This window comes from Dysidea avara, chromosome 5 (assembly GCF_963678975.1).
Source record: "Dysidea avara chromosome 5, odDysAvar1.4, whole genome shotgun sequence".
NCBI classification, from domain to species: Eukaryota; Metazoa; Porifera; class Demospongiae; order Dictyoceratida; family Dysideidae; genus Dysidea; species Dysidea avara.
The window spans coordinates 41,170,826-41,184,877 of NC_089276.1; the positions used below are offsets into that span (position 1 = coordinate 41,170,826).

Below are 14,052 nucleotides of genomic sequence, written 5' to 3' on the forward strand. Positions count from 1 at the left end.
TAGGTTTCTTCTTGAGTGACGTATATAAGGTAGAAACTAAGAGAGGTCAGTAGCTGGGAGCCACGTAGCACAGTAGTTACAATCCTTGCCTCACACACTGGAGGTCCTGGGTTCGATTCCCAGACAGGTCTTGACTTTTTTTTCGTTTGAGAACCCTAGTTTTTGTCTAAGGTTTTATTCATGTGAACCGGATCACGTGGACTGAGCCAAACGAATTAAAATCGGCATCCAGAACTGGACAAATAGCCTCTACCTACATGAAAACAGCAAAGAATGACTGTTGTTAATAGCAACAGTAAAATTCTCATCATTAGGTAATCATCCATCTAATTACACACACCACATACATCTTTGAGATATTTTAACCGATCACCTGATTCCCTGGTATCAGTTAGAGGTTTCACAGAGGTGACAGTCAAATCATAATACCGTGTCTCAACTATCTTTTCTGCCTTGTTCTGATTCATCAAGTTCACCAATCCTTCACTACTGACAATAGCTTTTATGTTTAGACATGGTGACTTATGCATCTGAAATCAGTTTATGGAGTGGTTAAACTACCTAGTTTGTAGACCAGCAGCCAAGTGCATAAATTACGTTTGCAATGATATGTATAGCTAATGACTTAGTTAACCTTTTGATGCCATCCTGGAACCATATTTATCAGTAGTTGGAAGGTGGTTTCTTCATATGCAATAAGTGTCTGTAAAATATTTATCGCTTTAAAGATATCCACTGATTACTGCTACTTCTAAAGGATTCACTTTCATTTTCTAAAGGCTTTAATAATAATGTATTCCAAAACAGCTAAGCTGTAAAAAAAGGTGCGGCTTCCAAAAAGCTATGGTGAAAAAAGATGTGAAATCCAAGTTGGCGGCCAAGAAATGGCTGTGATAGTAGGTAAATAGCAAAAATTTTAATAACAACAATCCAGGTGAATTTGTAGTGCCCCTCCCAGTTTCACTAGGACTCAGCAACAAATTCACCTGAATTGTCATTATTAAAAGTTTTGGCCATTTACAGCCATTTCTTAGCCGCCACTTTGGATTTCACATCTTTTTCACCATAGCTTTTTGGAAGCCGTACCCTTTTTTTACAGCTTGGCTGTTTTGGATTAGATATCACTTCTCTTTGTATTTGTATATTCCAAAGCTGACCTACATGTATAACCAGCTTTGGGGCTTCTTTTTACCTGTATTTTTTCTTTACTACAAGAAGGAGAAGCAAGATGTAAAGTAGTTGTAGAGTTGAACATACATTTTTATGAACTCTCTACAAGGTGACTTGTTTGAAGCTGAATTTTCTACTGGATTACCTGTTTGCAGCTGAGTTCTCTACATGTTAGCTGAACTCTGTACTGGATGACTTGTTTGTAGCTGAACTCTCTACAGATAACATTTCTGTAGTTGAACTCACTAGAGGGGGATTTTTTTGTAGCTGAACTCCATACAGTGCATTTATGTAGCCAAACTCTCCTACTACTGTATTACTTTTTTGTAGCTGAACTCTCTACAGGTAACTTATTTCTAGCTGATTTCTCTATAATACAAAATGATTTGTATTAAATTATGCCTGTCAAGTGTGGAGCCCACACACTGTTTATGACATCTCTACATTAGAAAATGTACAACATTGTGCTGCCCTTAAATCCAAGAAGCAGAACAAGCATGAGAACACCACACAACCCACAATCAAACATCAATGTTTACAGAATTATGACCGATTATTCATGTAAAATAAGGTGGAACTTCTGTCATGCCCACAGGGTAAACTCCTTGGAGGAATGAGTTGAAAATTTCTATGTAGATGGAGTAACCATCGTAGGAGTGCCTTTTGGTGGTTTGAAAGGAATCGAGATTAAGACCATGGAGATATGACACAGAACCCAACCTGTGTATTTATTTATTTTATTTATTTATCTAATTTGTCAAAATGACAGGGTGGCACCAAAAGACATAGCCTGTACAAGGGTGCTTCCCTCAACATACATAACAAGACACAGAATGGGAACAGTACAAAACATAACTATAACACAATTACAAGGAACACTGAGTACAAAACAGACGATAAAGGGCACGATGAAAAGAGTTCACAGATTTTATACTCAGCATATCAATAAACACATTGTTCCACAGGAATACAGTATTCACAAAAATGAGAACCGGTAGCTGTTGATGGTAGATTGTAAAAGTATAATTGTTAGATCGTGAACTCTTGTAGGAGACATGTTATGATGGTAATATTCAGGGATGTTCTCTTATTGAAGATGTCATATAGTTTTGTAGATAGATAGTTACGGTGATCAGTAAGTTTAGGCCAATGTGTCACACTGTGACGAATTGATACAGTCTGAAAGCGGTGCCAGAAAGGGTTTGCGTGGCTCTTTGTTTGATTTGTTTGTATCCGCTCTGTTTTGTGATAGTGATTGGTGTGCAAGTATTAGATTAAAGCTATATAACGATGTCAGATGGAGCTATTAAGAGGACAATGGATGAAGCATTCTTGTCTCCGGACGCCAGTCAATCAAAAAAGCACCAAGGAGCTGGATCTCCTGAGAATTCTGTCACTCAGTGTCTCCCTTCACTATCAGATAAGTTAATTGCAGTAAACAAGATATGTGTGTGGTCATTGTAATGAAACATGTGATGCTGATGGTGTAAAGGGTGAAGCATTCCAATGTGATTTGTGTGAGGGTTGGTTTCATACTGTGTGTGAGAACATTGGTAGTAAACGTTACAAATCATTTTCCTCCCTTGCAAAGTCAATACAAAATATTGCATACTATTGCAACTATAACAAGTGTTATGCATGAATCAAATGCATAGTTGCTGAATTTGTGAGATCATCAGTAAATGAATCAGCTAAAATTTCCAATATAGCTGAAAACTCGCTTCAAAGGTTTGACAAGTCTTTTGCATTTACCCTGACAGCTCAAATTGGAAAGAGTATTCAAGATCTTGGTGCAAAAATAGAAAATCTGCTTTCAGATCAATCTGGTTTACAGATGGAAGTTGACCAAGTTTCAAAATCCCTCCAGGATTCCACTGTTCCTGTTGGTAGTTCTATTGTGAGAACTACTCCAGCCACAGCTAACACATCTGTGTCAAGTGCTGCACACAGTATTGTAGATGAATTAGCTGATAGGGAGAGAAGGAAAAAAGAATGTTGCTATGTATGACGTACCAGAAGCTAAAGACAGAGAGGCTGACAAACTCTCTGTTTTAGCCTTACTCAAGACTGTGCATGATCTTGAAACCCCGATTAAAGGAGTTGTATGCTTTGGAAGAAAGGTTGAAAACAAGAACAGACCTTTCTTACTCTGTTTTGAGTCTGCTGATGACAAGGCTATTGTTGTTTTCCGTTCGTACTTATTACATCTTCATGATCAGTTTAAAAGAATTTTAATAGTTCCAGATAGAACTGTACTTGAACATGCAAAGCATCAAAGATTGGTCAATCAACTCAGAGAAAGAAAAAGTCGAGGCTAAACTGGTTTAATAATTAGAAACAGTAGTATAATTATGAGACATCCAAACACTGCTGGACAGTAACAGTAATTTTTTTGTATATTATTAGTATATCTAAGTACATAATGTATAATGTTTATGGATGTACAGGTACAAACCTTTATCCTTACAAATATCAATAAATAAATAAACAAATGAATGTTCATTGGATTCCTACCAAACTTGGTACTTAGATCTGCTTTAATGAGCCCTTTATATATGCTAAATTTCAGCCCAATCGGAGCATGCAGTGGTGTTTTATGGCAAAGTGCGTGAAAAGAAGAGATAGTAGAAGAAAAAATGAAGAAATTAAATCAGAATTTTGGCCATTCGTATCTCAGAAATGGCTGAGACAATGTTCTTCAAATTTGGTATGAATCCTAGCAGGAACTTCTGTAGCAAATTTGGTTTCAATAGGATATAAGAGATCACAAAGCTACATATGCATGAAAATCACAATTTCTTTCTTACTATCAATATACTCATGGTGTGGCGTGTGGGCTTCTTGGGCCGCACGACACACTAATGTGTGTCTTGATAATGGTAAGATCTAACAGTGAAACATTGCTGGAGAGTATATATATGACTATTCTCCAATATTAATGGTAGGTCTAGGAGAATCTATGCATATAAACTCAGTCATTCCAGAGTGGAATGAAATCAAGAGTTTGCTGGATGTCTGAAATCATCCTACTAACTAATTCAAATGTTGCACCCCACACATTGCATATCATACAGATTCACAACTGCCATTAGAGATGAGTGTTGAATAATGAGCTCTCTTTCAACATGTAATCACTTAGCTGCAATGTTTATTCAACAAAACTGTTGCCAAGTAAGGCTAAAACACCAAAAATTTCCTGTGGAGTGCATTCAGTTGGTTTGCTTTGTCTTCTGCATGTCAGCTTTAAGAATTTCCACTACTATAAACAATAACACCATGCAGTAATTCATCAGAAGGCTAACTTTTCAAAATTTTCCTGTGGGAGGAATGCCCCCCCCTCCCCCAGCTGAAGCCGTTGCAGACATGGCAGCTAGTAATGCTAGATTATTCACTGTTTTATAGTCATGTAGCTACTGTGGTATGCCAAAAGGCACTTCTGTAGGTTGAAGCAAAGTCAAACAGTAAAAAATCAAGTCCATAGCCTTAGCCATTTTATCAAGCTGGGCTGCCATTGGCAAAATTATGGGGATTTCAAGGTTTCCCTAGCTCTTTTGATTGCTTTAATTTCACAAAAGCCAAGATTTTAATTGAATTTGTGGAGTGAGCATCAAACTAGCAATGTGCAAGCTCCTGAATAGACAAGACACATACACAGCCATTCTAATGGCATACGCAATGATGATTGGCTAATTGAGTACTAGCTATTATAGCTGATACACACTTGCACCAAACATGGCTGTATGGTGCAATGGGGCTTGCATGCAATAAAAAACTATCTAATCATGCGTGAAGCCCCATAAAATATTTTAAAAGTTGTACTATTAATTTTTTTGATATCATTATTATTATTATAATGTCAACTCTGTGATATCATGGCTTATAGCAATTAGCTACAGGAAATGTCACACAAAAACATGTATACAGGTATATAGCTACCTGTGTAGCTATAGTCTTTTACAGACTCTATAAAAATAAAAATCCAGAGCATTTATATTTCCTGGGGAGGGAGGGGGGTATACTCACAGACCCGCTTAGAACATGTATGCATGATTTTACACATTCATGCACTGACAAGGCAACTTTATTATATGGCTACACTTGAAAGATCAACCACCGAGCCAGTTACGCTTGTCTGAAGGAAAGTGCAGTCAGCAGAAAATTCCACTGGATTTTTAAAAAAATGCATGACACGGATTTGGTGAATGCTTATTAGAGTCAGTGAATACAGTCATCATGGATTTTGTTACTATACACAGAGCATTTCAAGATTACTTTTAAGCAGAAACACGTACGTAGCACAGTGCCACACGATACACCATAGGGACTAATAAACTTCTTTTAATAATGAAACACATTATAGAAATCAAACATGTCATCAGATGCCAGTAGTAGTGTGAATATAGTTTATAATTGTAGGGATTTCATTAGCTAGATAACAGCCATCTCAATACGTCAAAGCAAACAAAGTGATTGTAAGTATATAACTGCTGCTGATATGAGCACAATTATTGTAAGTTACTCTAATAAAGTCATCACCCATTTTTAGATTGATTTTTGTTACAGTGCACAGCAATCCTTCAAAGAAAAATTATAGGCTTTGACGTTTTGAATTATTATTAACAGTACTGTATGGACAAATGAACAGTTCATTGCAACTATGAATCTTGATAATAGTGGCAACATAGTCCAGACTAAAAGACACTTATAACCATATGAATATAATTTGCACTTGTATGGATTCCATTACTTAGATAAGCTACTGGTTGATCAATAAAGCTGCCTGCACACATCTCAGCAACTATTTTGTGATTTATGACAATACATGATAGAGAGTAGAAGTGGGGATCAGAGGGACTAGAAGAGACACAGGTGTACTTTATTACACTGTTGATTTGAATCATTGTATATAGCAGTGGCTCATGAACATACGGAATTGAAATGAGAATAACCTATTTTGTATGTGGTTCAGGATTTTGGACTTCTAAATATTTAATGGATTTCTAAGACAGTGTACAAGAGTCCCAAGGCATTGGCTACCCCTCTACAACAGCACTAGACAACGGGATTATTCATTTATTTTTTTTACATGTATTTAGGTCATACCTATTTGAAAAGTTGTTGCTCGGACTCGACCGATACAATTTTGCACAAATTAGATTATGTGACACCTTAGCAAAAGATCCAGATACTCTAATAGAACAGTCAGTTGGTACAATTTTGATTTCAAACATCTGAACCAATTTTGGAAAACCATCCTTTTGGGCATGTGTAAAATTTGTAGGAAAACTCAATTGAAAATTTCAGCAATATAATTTTTTTGCACATTTGGATAAAGCAACTATTAAACTTTCGTGCTGTGAAATTTCACAACCAAAGCTTCTTGCTGCTAGGAGATATGGATGATTTTATCAGACCATGTAGTGATTTCACCATGCGTGGGACACCAATTAACTTACAAATGGGGTGATTTGTTCAGGTGCTAGAATGGTTAAAACTATAAGTCTTAGACAATGATACATGGCATTTAATTGAAGAAAAAGCAGGAACACTTGATTAACTATCATAAGTCTCTTTATAATATTTTTAGACAGTAGGAATGAATGGAATTATTTGTAAACAAAGTGATTTGTCACAATTTGTCACACTTAAAGGGACACTCCGTCGGTTTAAGTTTATGACGTAATATTACTTGGTTGATGACGGAAAATTAATAAATAGTGGGCGAGTGTTCTAAACCATGTTGTAATGTTCTAATTATACCGCTATGAAGGGATAGCGAGATACAGCTGCATGTAATAAATGCTACACAACAACTTGAGCCATGTATTACAACCAGGTGGATGGTTGGGGAGTAACCATCGTGGTTTACAAAGTGCAACACAGCGATTGTTGTCGAGGCGCCTGTTTATTCGTGCGACACACTGTTGCTAGGGTTTCCAACTCAAAATATGAAAGTGTCTCTTTTTGTTGTTTTTGGCGATTTTCACACAGGCTGACCTTTAATATATGTGACCCGGTCTGCGAAAAGGGCTCTTATAGCCTTTCCAATTATCCATGTTTGGCTAATCATAACTCCTAATCTACTAAAGCTATCACCATGTAATTACACCCACAGCTACTGCCAGGTTAGGGTTGTTGAGTGACCAAATTGTAGGCTTGTACTATATTCACCAGTCAAGTTATGGGTTACCATATATAGGCAATTGGAAAGGCTATAAGAGCCCTTTTCGCAGACCGGGTCACATATAACAAACAACCATTTATTTGTTGTTAAAATGCTTTAGCACTTGGTATTAGTGTAGTTTTTAGCATGCGTAAATACTCAAAAAGTGGTCACGTGACCAGCAATTCAATAGGCGATATTCAAACAATAATTATGGCTAAAGCCAGTTCATAGGGTGAACTAGGACACAATTGTCATGTTTCTTACCTCAGTAACATTTTCTACATCTTGTAGTTCCGTAGCATGCACAAAGTGTGTAACTCGAACTATTGTGGGATCTTTGGTCACGTGACCACTTTTTGAGCATTTACGCATTCTAAAACTATGTTGTTACCAAGCGCTAAAGATATTTTAACAACAAATTAACACTTGTTTGTTATATCTTAAAGGTTGGCCTATGTGAAAATCGCTACAAATAATATAAATGAGCACTTTCGTATTTTGAGTGGAAACCCTACTGTTGCGCAGCTGGGAAAACATGTTAGGCTGTATCTCACCAGCCTAACTATTGATGTACAAGCCCAAAATCCTGCCTTTTCTTGTCAAGTGCGTATAATTATGGTTATGTAATTATTTCACGGGGTGTAAAATAATGCGTGGTTGAATGGCTTCGATACCGACGGAGTGTCCCTTTAATCACTCACAGAATTCAATGTATTAATATGAAAAGTTACTTTGTAATGCATTTGACAGTAAATTGATCATATCTCTGGAACTCTTCAAGATATCAAGCTGAAATTTCAACAAAAGATGGATAAACACCCTGTGCCTCATTTTAGCTACAACAGAGAAAATTGACCAATGTGCCAAAAAGGATGGTTTTCCAAAATTGTGTCAATATAATGCTAGCTATCTGTATTACCAGCATATTCCTCACCCCTGGTGAACTGGTGAAGATAATCTATGATAGCATCAGTGCAATGCTACTAGCTATGTTTATCCGTTTTTCATTAGAAGAAATTTGATAGGTCTGCATACAGCTTTAATTTACTGATGTATTATACGGCTTGTAACCAGAAATCATAAGCATGTACATATCTAAAAATAAGAATATTATAGTTAGCTATCTGTCTTTTTTTGCCTACCGACTGACCTATTTTGTTGTAAAATAAATAAGAGCAGCAACTTTGCAAATAGGTATGGCCTAATAATTATAACGCACAGAATTGAGAATGGTGTACATGTAAGCATTAAAGCTAGGCTGTTGCTATTGTTCCGGCAGTCACGTGAATAAAAATAAAACTTATATAGACAAAAAGGTCCTCAAACGAAAAAAAAGAAAGAACACAAAATCTTGACTGAGTTGGGAACAGCGTTGAAACCGGGTCACTACTGCTGACCCGGATAGCAACCCGGATCAGACCCGGATTTGACCGGAATGTGACCTGGATTAATTAAAGCCGAGACGCGCGATAAGAGCTATGTTTCGAGTAGTCTCGAACGAGCGAGACAACGTTTTGAACGTTCGATTCATGTTGAGTAAACCAGTAGTTATGTGATAACTAAACCGATAAGTTTATAATTTAAAATCAGTCAGTGGGTTTGGTTCCACATAGCTACAGTACTATGAGTTTACAGACAGCAATTGGGTGTGCATGGCTTCGTGCATATCTAGTATTACAATTTCCCGGGATATATTAAAGTGGGTGTGGCTCACAAAAGTACTTATCCTGCTACAAGACTACACTATATACAACTCGTACAATGATCAATTAGTGGGCGTGGCTCCATGTAAGCTTGCAGACAGCAACGGACATGGTTTTGTGCTACAGACTTCACTTACTAATAAATACGCGTGGCTGAGCATATGTTTGTAACGCGATAAGTGGGCGTGGCTCACGAATGAGCAGCGCGATTAGTGATAATAATTTTCCACGTAACCAAAGTAACAATTTCGTTTCTCATGTGATCCGATAATCTGTAAACCGGGTCGGACCCGAAGAAAATATGACCCGGTTGACCTGGATGACCCGACCCGGTTTCAACGCTGGTTGTGAATTGAACCTGGGACCTCTAGTGCTTGAGCCAAGAGTCTTAGCCATGGTGCTACGTGGCTCTCAGCTACCCAACTCCCTTATTTTCTACCTTATATATCTCCGAGTAGAGTAAATTTTATATACTGAAGGTGAAGAAGAAAGCAAAGCTGAACCAGACCCTAACGCTAATACTACTTTTCGCGTCCCCAAAATTTCAATGCTCGGGAAACCTACCTACCATAGACGCGTCTCCTAAAGTTGAATGCTTGGGAGAACCTACTAGACGCATGCCCTAAGGCCACTACAATGAGATTACTTGCTTCTCATCAACCGCCCGCACCAAAATTTTCTTTTGCCCATTATTATTATTATTATTATTTAATGGGCTTGTAGATGCCAAGGCAAGCTAACTTGCCAGGCTAGGCCGCAGGCCTTTGAAGGTGCCCATATCTAGATTGCTTCCAAAAATTATCCAAGCGCAGCTTGAAGGTTGCAACTGTTGGTGCTGAAATGATAAAGTCAGGTAAGGAGTTCCATAGATTGACTATTCTATTTGTAAAAAAGTTCTGCCTAACAAGTAATCTTGATCTTTCTATAAAAAGCTTAAGAGAGTGGCCCCTGGTGGTAGCAGTATTTAAAGTAAAAATGTAGATGGGTCCAAGTCATAATGTCGTTTAAGTATCTTATATGTTTCAATCATATCACCCCTTTGACGTCTGCAATACAGAGAATAGAGATCCAGAATTTCAAGACGGCTTTCATAAGTCAAGTGAGCTAATCCGCGAAGGTGTTTAGTTGCACGTCCCTGAACCTTTTCAAGGGTGTCGATGTCTCTGGCCAAGTACGGACTCCAAGATTGCACACAATATTCCAAATGCGGTCGAACATACATCTTATACAGAAATATAAACATATCAGTAGAGTCAATTCTAAAAGATCGCCTAATAAGCCCAAGAACCTGTGTAGCCTTGACTGCAGCTTTTTGGCAGTGTAGAGATGGCTTGAGATCACTTGTGCACCACACTCCAAGGTCCTTCTCCTCGTTGACTAGTTCTAGGTCAGTAGATACATTTGTAGTGCCATCGTACATGGTGTATGATGCAGGAAGAGAGTTACCAATGTGCATTACTTTGCATTTGGCTGCGTTAAATCTAAGCAACCAAACACTTGACCAATTGCATTAACTTGTTGATATCATGTTGTAGTTTAAGGCTGTCATGAAAAGATTTAATGACCGAGTATATCTTGGTGTCATCTGCAAACATCTTCAAATTACTCTCAATGAGGTCAGGCACATCGTTGACATACAGTATAAATAACAAGGGACCCAAGACTGAACCTTGAGGTACTCCACTCTGAACATCAACCCAATCTGACTGAGACCCATTAACCACTACTCTCTGAATACTATTTGTGAGAAAATTGGATAACCACAGGGACAAGTTTCCACGCACACCGTATGCTTCAAGTTTAGAAATCAATCTACGATGTGGTACAGAGTCAAATGCCTTACTGTAATCCAGGTATACCACATCAACCCCATAACCCTGGTCCACCGCACTTGTCCAGTCTTCAAAGGTTTCCAACAAATTAGTTAAACATGACTTGTTGCACACAAAACCATGTTGCTGATGGTTAAGAATGTTATTTTCTAAAAGAAAGTCAAATAACTCCATACGAATAATAGATTCTAAGATTTTAACCACAGTAGATGTCAGACTGATTGGTCTGTAGTTGGTAGCCTTAAACTTAGAACCTTTCTTATATACTGGTATTACGTGGGCTTTCTTCCATTCGCAAGGGAGATCTCCACTAGTCAAGGACTGATGGAATAGCATGGTTAAAGGAGTGCAAAGTGTATGGGCACAAGCCTTGAGGACATAAGAATGGATGCTATCTGGACCAGGAGCCTTATTATCTTTCAGAGTACTCAATTTCTCCAATACAATAGACTCAGATATGTTGACATGCGCACTCATTATTCCACGAGATGGCAGCATGGCTTTTTTGAGTGTTGTGGTAGTGGGTTTATCACGTAGAAAAGCACTATTTCCATGAAAAACTGCAATCCCATTGAGATACAGACACCATTTATGAGTGTTTTTTACTTCTGTGTTGATTAGAGAGCTTTCTGGAGCATCAACAACCACCAAGGCATCAACAGTGAGTGCTACAGTGTACATTAGACCATACACTAGCATTGGTATCGTGACCTGCATGCCCTATGTGCAGGGCCATCATATCTAAGAGACATAGTAGCTTTAGTGTTGCTACTTCTGCCACAAACTTACACAGCCCCTCCCCCTAATAAGACTGACCAGCCCACATGTGCTAAGACTGCTGCTGTCTGCTGCTGCATGGTACATGACTCCAAGACTGGTGGAACTTTCGCAAAGGACTTGAATGCTATGTTACTGAAGTTGAAGTTTATGTGCACTTGGAATTTTACCCTCAGTGTGCACCAGTGCTTGGTGTGCATCCTGCCAATAGCCTAAAAATAAAGGATTATTATACTGGTTTTGTACAAATATGCTATGGCTTGTGCAATAATGAGATAATGAGATAACCCGCCCGCCCGCATGTGTTACTCTATGAGAAGTTGATGAGAAACAAGTTATCTCATTGTAGTGGCCTAAAGTCGAATGCTCGGGGCAGCCTATTAGACGCTTGCCCTAAAATTGAATACTCCGGGCATAGCATACGACTAGTGTTTTTTTTTCATATCAGACAATTCAATGTATTTAAATGTCATTCAGCTACAGTATGAAAATGTACTGTTTGTTCAATTAGAATTTTAAAAATAAAACTGATTCTACAAAAACCTGTTAATTTTAGCAACTTTTATATGCTCAGCTGTATAGCACGTATATCATATAGGGCGTGGGTGGGTGGGAGGGTGCGGAGAGGAGGGGTGGTGGGCCGCCCACGCGCAAGAAGTGGTTGACAGTGAAAAAACAGTCTATAAGTATCATACAACTGTTTAAATATATACGTTCTTTGATATAGTATATGCATTAGTTTGCCAGTGATAGTTATAAACGGCGAAAAGAATGTAATGAATTGCCCGCCCACGCCCAATTTGCGCCTTCGTTAAAATGGCCTTGCTCAAAGACGATTAAATGTCTATGACATAGTTTTCTGTATAAATACTTTGGTTTGTTTATCATGCTGTAATATTGTGCTGCTGTGTTATGCTATAATAATATTAACGCTTATATTATTTAATGATGTTTGTTTCTATTACTTTAGTGCACGGTGGGAGGTGGAAGCGTCCATGATGATGATTGGGCAATGTGCAAATAAGGTGAGCGTATGCTTTGTAAAAAGAAGCCCACGTAGCTGTGCAGGGCTCATCTTCTGTACAGATCAGCTTCTGTATAGTCTTTCATTATTTTATTTTTCCCGAGGGGTAGCCAACGCCCACGCAAAACACAGAAATGGGGTTGTCAATGCCCAAGCAAAGCACCCAACTGGCGTATACGAGACTCCCAATCTTTATGTATTTTTAAAAGCATTTAGTGATATTGCTAACTAGTAACTACCTGTACAGTTGTTGATCTACATCTTGTTCTAGTTATTCATGATCGATCATTGTCTACTTTGTTAAACTCACTTTCTCCTTTATTTTTACATGATTTAGGATTTAGGATTTGGTTTCTAATATATTTGTGTATTTCTGATTGGATTTCTCACATAGCATACAAGATTCCCAAGGCATTGGCTACCCCTCGCTTTTTACCAATAGCCAGTTCATCTCTAGTTGACAAAGATTGATATTACAAACTAAATTAAATTCTTGATCACAGATGCACATTTCCCTTGTTGCTATATGTGGCACACCACAAAATTAACCAATGTAAACAACCATTACCATACCATGTAGTGTTTTATTTTTATGTGAATATGTAGTGAAGTGTGTAGTGTGTAGTGTGTGTGTGTGTGTGTGTGTGTGTGTGTGTGTGTGTGTGTGTAGTGTGTGTGTGTGTGTGTGTAGTGTGTGTGTGTGTGTGTGTAGTGTGTGTGTAGTGTGTGTAGTGTGTGTGTGGGTGTGTGTGTGTGTGTGTGTGTGTGTGTGTGTGTGTGTGTGTGTGTGTGTGTGTGTGTGTGTGTGTGTGTGGTGTGTGCGTGATAAAGATTTTTTAAATTCACCAATTTAAATGTGACTGTTTTTTCCACAGGTTTATACGTTGGAGAACTGCAAACAAGTAACTTGAAATTTTTATAATGACCATTTTTCAAAATATTTATTTGATTACATGTACAAAATACAAAGATGTATCACGTGATCTAAAAAAGTTATTAGCATGATGTACAAGGACTATTGACCATTGAAAAGTTGATGAATTAAACATTCAAGAACGTAATACTTCTCCATTGCAACTCGCCTACGCAATATAGCGCGCGCGTCATTAATAATCAGTGCTCAGCCAGGGTATGCGACTATTGGATTGAGATAGTGATTTTTATAAAATTATTTGTACCGTGTAAAACGTTCGTCACGAACGGTATAGCTAGCTGAAGTATTCAAGAAAGGATAGATCTAGCCTGGTATAACCTGGAATCGTTAAAAAGTTTGCGCCTGGATTGTTGAGGTGAGCCAATATTTTCATGGCCAATGGTTCTATGTGTAATGTTAAACCCCCTACTTTGTACCATGAAGAAGGCCGTATTAAGCTGTTACAT

At 38.0% G+C, this 14,052-nt stretch overlaps 1 protein-coding gene and 1 long non-coding RNA gene across 3 annotated transcripts in view; one reads left to right on the forward strand and one right to left on the reverse strand.

Annotated features, from left to right (window-relative positions):
• The window catches only part of LOC136255527 (uncharacterized), a 188,697-nt gene extending 175,010 nt beyond the window's left edge, over positions 1 to 13,687 (forward strand). Inside the window, exons 1-3 of one of the 2 annotated variants that reach the window (XR_010700939.1) lie at positions 12,285 to 12,523; positions 12,619 to 12,673; positions 13,548 to 13,687. This is a non-coding gene — a long non-coding RNA (uncharacterized lncRNA). Of the gene's footprint in view, positions 1 to 12,284; positions 12,524 to 12,618; positions 12,674 to 13,547 lie in introns of those variants that run through there. The other variant, XR_010700940.1, reaches the window with a different exon arrangement.
• LOC136255525 (protein sidekick-1-like) overlaps positions 1 to 14,052 on the reverse strand; it is a 48,927-nt gene that overhangs the window by 34,221 nt on the left and 654 nt on the right. The gene's annotated exons all lie outside the window — the stretch shown is intronic.